This window comes from Egretta garzetta, unplaced genomic scaffold (genome assembly GCF_000687185.1).
Source record: "Egretta garzetta isolate BGI_Z169 unplaced genomic scaffold, ASM68718v1 scaffold692, whole genome shotgun sequence".
NCBI classification, from domain to species: domain Eukaryota; kingdom Metazoa; phylum Chordata; class Aves; order Pelecaniformes; family Ardeidae; genus Egretta; species Egretta garzetta.
Genome location: NW_009258787.1, coordinates 651,447 through 657,016, shown reverse-complemented (window position 1 = coordinate 657,016; position 5,570 = coordinate 651,447).

Sequence of the window (5,570 nt, the reverse complement as noted above, 5' to 3'; positions counted from 1 at the left end):
TGCTACTTGACGTATGCGGAACAAGACGGGGGTGTTGGGAGACGTGTGAGGAATCAGAGGCTGCGTGGCGTGACACACATGCATAGGCCGTAAGGTTTTCCGTCACCCAGTTGGTTTTTATTTCGCGTTTTTCTCTGTTTTGCACTACTCACTTTTGTTGCAGCCTGAATGTTCTTCACAGTGTTATGTGTGACTGGGCCTATAAAAGTTTGCAAGATCTTTTGAGAGTGCTGTCACGGAAAGCAAAAATCAAACCGATGCACGCGGGGTAATGCAGCAACAGCCTGTAGAGGTGCCTTTGACTTGAGGGGTGAAGCAAGGGGCAGCGCTTGGTTGCCCTCCCCTTCCTGGCGGGTCAGGAGTGCGAGGAGCTGCGGCTGGTCTGTGGGCTTCGTGGAGCTGATGACAGCGGGATACTGGGCGCCTGCACTCCTGGGTTCTGTTCCAGATCAGAAAGGGAGCTCATTCTCTTGGACGCAGGCTCCTTTTCCAACTTGACATCTTCTGATTTCTCAAACACGCTCCCCCCACCCTTCCCTGCTGCACAGGGCTGCTCAGTTGTAATCTCCTGGATATCTTGGTCCAGTTATAGCTCTCCTGCCCTGCTGCTCTACATAATTTCTCCATGCAGTACTGAAACTTCAGAGACGAGTAAGATTTCCATGGCCTGCGTGCGGGATGTACACCTGCCCAGTTCTAGCAAGCAGATGCATTTCTGTAACAAATTGGCTTTAGATGGAGGACTGGTGCAGAAGGGATGCATCTCATAAGCCAGTGTTTGTCAAATGTATAGGCAGCACAAAAAAAGGGTCTTAGAAGAAAAATAATAGCTGATCTAAAACAAAAATAGGTGTTTTACTTAGCCCTGCTTGAACTAAACCTGTTGGTTACAGTCCCCCCACCTGCTCCATGAGCACTGTGATAGAAGATTAGCGATACAGCTTTTACTTGAGGCTTCTCTCCCTTGCCTGAAGACCTTTAACTCTTCGGGAGCACTTTTTCTGTTGGAGTAAGACATTCAAACAAATCAGTTCCATTTGTCTTTCCTTTATCCCTAACTTTTTCCCTGCCTGTTATCTAGACAACGCAGAGGAAGGAGTTACCCAGTAAACATAAAGGAGATGAAATCTAAACTGCGAAGATAAGGGTCAGAACAGAGACAAGCAACTCGTGCAGGCGGTTGTTGTTGCTAGAAGAGGCAGTTTGATCTGCCGTGGTCCACAGGCAACGTGCCATCACGTAAATGCCAGAGCCTTCATGAAGTCTTGCGCTTGCCAGGCGGCAGCTTGGAGGTCAGGCTGTTGTGGGGAGCGAGGGCCGTAGCAAGGCACCCACATTTTGTCCCCGCATCCAGGAAGAGGAAGTCTGGGCTCTCTTGCAAATGCAACCCGTCCGTGGCTTCAGTGCCACAGAGTTCTCTTTGGATCCATGCTAGGCAAGAATTGAATGTTTTGGGGAGCTTGAACTGCTCTTGCTGTTGTGGGTTGCTGTGCCAAATAACTTTGCAAGAAAATTATGGAACATGACTGTCGTATTTCTGAAGTCCTCCAAGCACTTAAAATGTCACTCTGATATTCTGAAGTAGCAAAGAGCTTCCATTTACTTCAATATTTAGCGGATTTAAAGTACTGTATTTCCAATCTTTTCCCCCATTTCCTAAAGGAAATCTTGGAATTGAGGGTTAGAGTCCCTGGGGAGATACTGAGTGCTAGAGCACTTCTTTCAGAATGTAGGGCTGGTCCCTGGTTTGGTGTGGGCACTTAACTTTGGCTTTCCTGTGGCAGAGGAGGATGGCCAAATCACTGGACCAAAGAAGTACCAGGAGAGTCCCTGTCGTATCCCTGCCTTGCTTGGGATGTCCCTCCAGTGTGGTGTCAATGGATACCTAGCCAGCAGGCCAGGGTGTGACAGGGTATCCCACAGCGGGGGCCCACAGCCGTTGGGGTGGAGATGCTCAGGGTCAGTCTCTGGGCAGATAAGTGGGATGTGTGCACGTCAACATAATATATACATTTCTGGGGAACAGCCTTAATACAGATGAGAAATCTAGGGCTGAGCATCCTCTGACCTTGCTGCCTGTTCAGAGCCTGAAGGAAGGAGGGTTTCATGCACGACCCCTACATTAAAACACTGAAGTGAAAAATGAGGAAACCAGTCCCGTGGGATGAGATCGCTGTTTTACACGAGTTGCACGCAGGGATGCAAGAACCAAAGTGCTGAACTCGGGAACGCTGTGACTGCTGTCCTGAATTTTTATTTTTGTTTTCTCCAAAGCTATTTGCTGAATTAACAGAATGTTTCAGCCAGTTTAAAAAATAATAAGTAAAAAAAATCAGGCTTTCTGAGAGGAAACAATTTTCCAAAACAACACCCAGCCTTTTCGGTCCACAAATGCCGATTCCAAAAACGTTTGCTCTTACTGATTAGGAAACCACAGCGCGATTGTTTTAGTGCTAGCTAATTTAACTCTGGCATCCAGAAATATCTCTGTATCGGTGTTATGCTTGAATCCTTTTGAGGCGGTTATCGTTACATCCACCTCTGATGCCTGCTGTATGGCATGCCTTGAGGCTTTGCTGGAGCAGGATTTGCGATGCGCAGAAGCCAAGGCCGTGCTGTTCAGCAGCCACGAGCCGAGAGTTGGGTCTTCCTCCTCCCTTAGCATTTCAAGGGTTTCTTCCTGGGCAAGGCACAAAGTGGGGGTTTTTTCTTGCAACTGTGAATGGATTTGCTTTTCAAAAGAGACGTGTCCTGAATGTGCTGGTTTTCCTGCGCAGGTTCTTAGCAAAGGGCTGCTGCTGCGAAGGGTAAGAGCTGTCAGAGCAGAGCAGCATCTCTATGTCCCTTCATTTACCACTGCAAAGTTCGCCTTTCCGATCACAGGAGATTTACCAGTAGGAAAAAACCTTTTTTTAAATAGAAATTTCTTTAAGATTGGTTGACCACAGGGTGTTCACGCCAGCGTTTGCTTGTTTGTATTTTCCTAGATGCGTGCTCATTTGATTTTTTTTTTTTTTTTTTTTTTTTTTTTTTTTTTTTAGTGTTCTTCCTTAGGAATTTGTGGGGAATTCTTAAAAATACTGGAGGCTTTAGAACTTGATCTTGACTTCCCATTATTGGAAAAATTGTTTCTGCTTTCTGCTGCTTGCAACTTTCAAATACGGTGCAACCTGGACTGCAAAGAATCCATGGGAAGTGCATCTTGGTAGGCAAGCTGTAGTCGCTTGAGCTTCCTGTGCTTCAGCAGGCTGCGGGTCATTGGTGTTACGTGCTAAAAAATTACATTAAAGCAAAGTTAGAAGATAAAGCCGCTAAACCAGGGATATAGTGAGGAAAAACTGCAGGCATGCTTGTGCTGTTTTCCCCTCACGGTTTGAATCACCAATGTTATTAATTCCTGTGTGATCTAGAGGAGGCATTTGCTTGCCTTTTTTTTTTTTTTTCCTAAATGCCATTTATGTCAATTGAGCCTGCGAAAAGAATTGATGATGTTCTTTAAAAGCAGACCACAGTACTATTTTATTATTTCGGGTTGTGCTATGTTTAACACACACTTAGAGGTATATTCCTGCTTTCTTTTTTTAAAGAACCAAGCACGAACAATGGTATAAATCTGCCATCTAGTTAAGTGTCTGGCAATGCAGAAACTGCTGCTTGCAAGCTGTGTTACTATCTTGGCTTGAGGTAATGCAATACGGTTTAGCTATTGACAGACCCCCCCCCCCCAAAAAAAAAAAAAAGTGAAAACTCAATGTAAACATGGCCCGAAGCGCAGTCCAAGCCTCGCTGCCCCTCAGCAGGGCCAGCCGGCCGCGCTGGGCCAGTCCGGGCAGAGGTATAAGGAAGCCAACAGCGTGGCACTTTTTGTTCTCTTCCTTTAGCTCCTTAAAGTAAATAGGTTTATGGCTTATAAATGTTCATCTGAGTAAAAGTTACCCTTGTTGTGGCCTACATAAGGCTTGGTTTGGACTGCTTCCAGTGCTGCTAATCCCGGTCTCTGCGTGCTCCAGGCTGTCCGGCTGGGTTTGCTCAGGTTCCGCTGCCCACCAGGGATGCGGCCAGCACACTTCCACCCGCCTCTCCTGGTGCATGCCCACCTCTGCGAGCGCGGCAGTAAAATGGCACGTGACCTATAAACTGCCGTTCCTGGAACATATTCCTCTATAATCCTCCCAATATAAGCTGCAGGATTTGTTTTGCTTTAAGGTATGTGCTGCTTTGGCGGGGGGAGGGGGGAATAGTTAAGTTTAGCTATATTGAGAGTGACCCTACGAGACGACTGACCACTAAAATAAATGCAAACATAGGAGAAGCTTCAACTCATCTGTTCCAGCTCCATCTGTTTCTGAACAAGTTCTAGTTAAGGCATATGATCTGTTGAATGGGAAATTCAAAATCAGACTGAAAAATGTGAAACCCTTAGACACGAAGGGTGGCAGCAGAAACTATAATTAGTCATGATTTTCCTTTCTTTTTAATATTGCTTCCTTGTCTTGTTTGGAACAGGGTAATTCATCTGGGATGACTAAAACTGGAATGTGCTGGGGTGTAAGCAGTGCCTGTTACGAAGTGCATAGGGAATGGTTTACAGGAGCACAGGCAGACGCTGCGGCGTGGAGGGGACGGCTGGGTGCTTGCGCTGTGCACAGCCGGCTCCTGTTCAATCACGCTAGATTGCTTGGGATCAGCTCATTGGAAGCCTCTCTTCCATTGGCTTTGAAGAGTACTTAAAATGCAGTAATCCCCCACTGAGTATGCTCAAAGCTTGAACGGCAGTGCAAGTTCAGAATTAACGAGCATCTTTAAATAGATAAGGGCATGACTGGGCTTAGCCCAACTTTTCTCGTGGAGGAGTACAATGAAAACGCTTGGTTCAAGGAGCAGGGTGTTCCACGTAAATGACCGTGCTGTGTTATAGCATGGCGTTAGGTCTTAGAAATATAATAAACATGTTAAAATAATATTACGGATTTGCACAAAGTTGTTAGGGAGTTTTTCAGTATCTTAAGTTTTTGTAGAGAGCTTCCCAAGTGCCACGGGAACTGTAAAGCTGAGGTTCTAACAACCCTTGGTTTGAGGTGGGAGCCAGGCTGAGCGGGCTTTTGGATCTGTCATTCATCCGTATTCTGGCAAAATAGCACTGCAGCGTTCCTACCTGTGAAGTGGTCTCTCTGTGGAATGAGGCAGAGGGATGAGCATCGGCATCAGGCAGGGGAAAAGCTTCCCCTGGAACCCTGCGCAGGCTCTCGCAGTGATATACGTGGGCCCAGGTGGGAAGAGCCGCTTTGCAGCCTGGCAGGAGGGAGCCCCGTGGCCGGCTGTGCGGCTCCTTCCCTCCTGGCTCTAACGCTTCAATATGAGCAGCCTCTTGCACCGGCCAGCCGTGCAGGAGAAACACCTGAACCACCTTCCCCGACCAGAAGAGGAAGAGGAGAGAGTGCTCGTGCCCGGGACAGATGCCTGCTGCCGAGAGCTTTGGGCATAAAGGTTGAAGCTGGTTGCAGTTGCAAGTAATTGAAAATAGGGGTTCTTCATGGAAAACCTTAACTATGAGTATCACTGGTACTCCA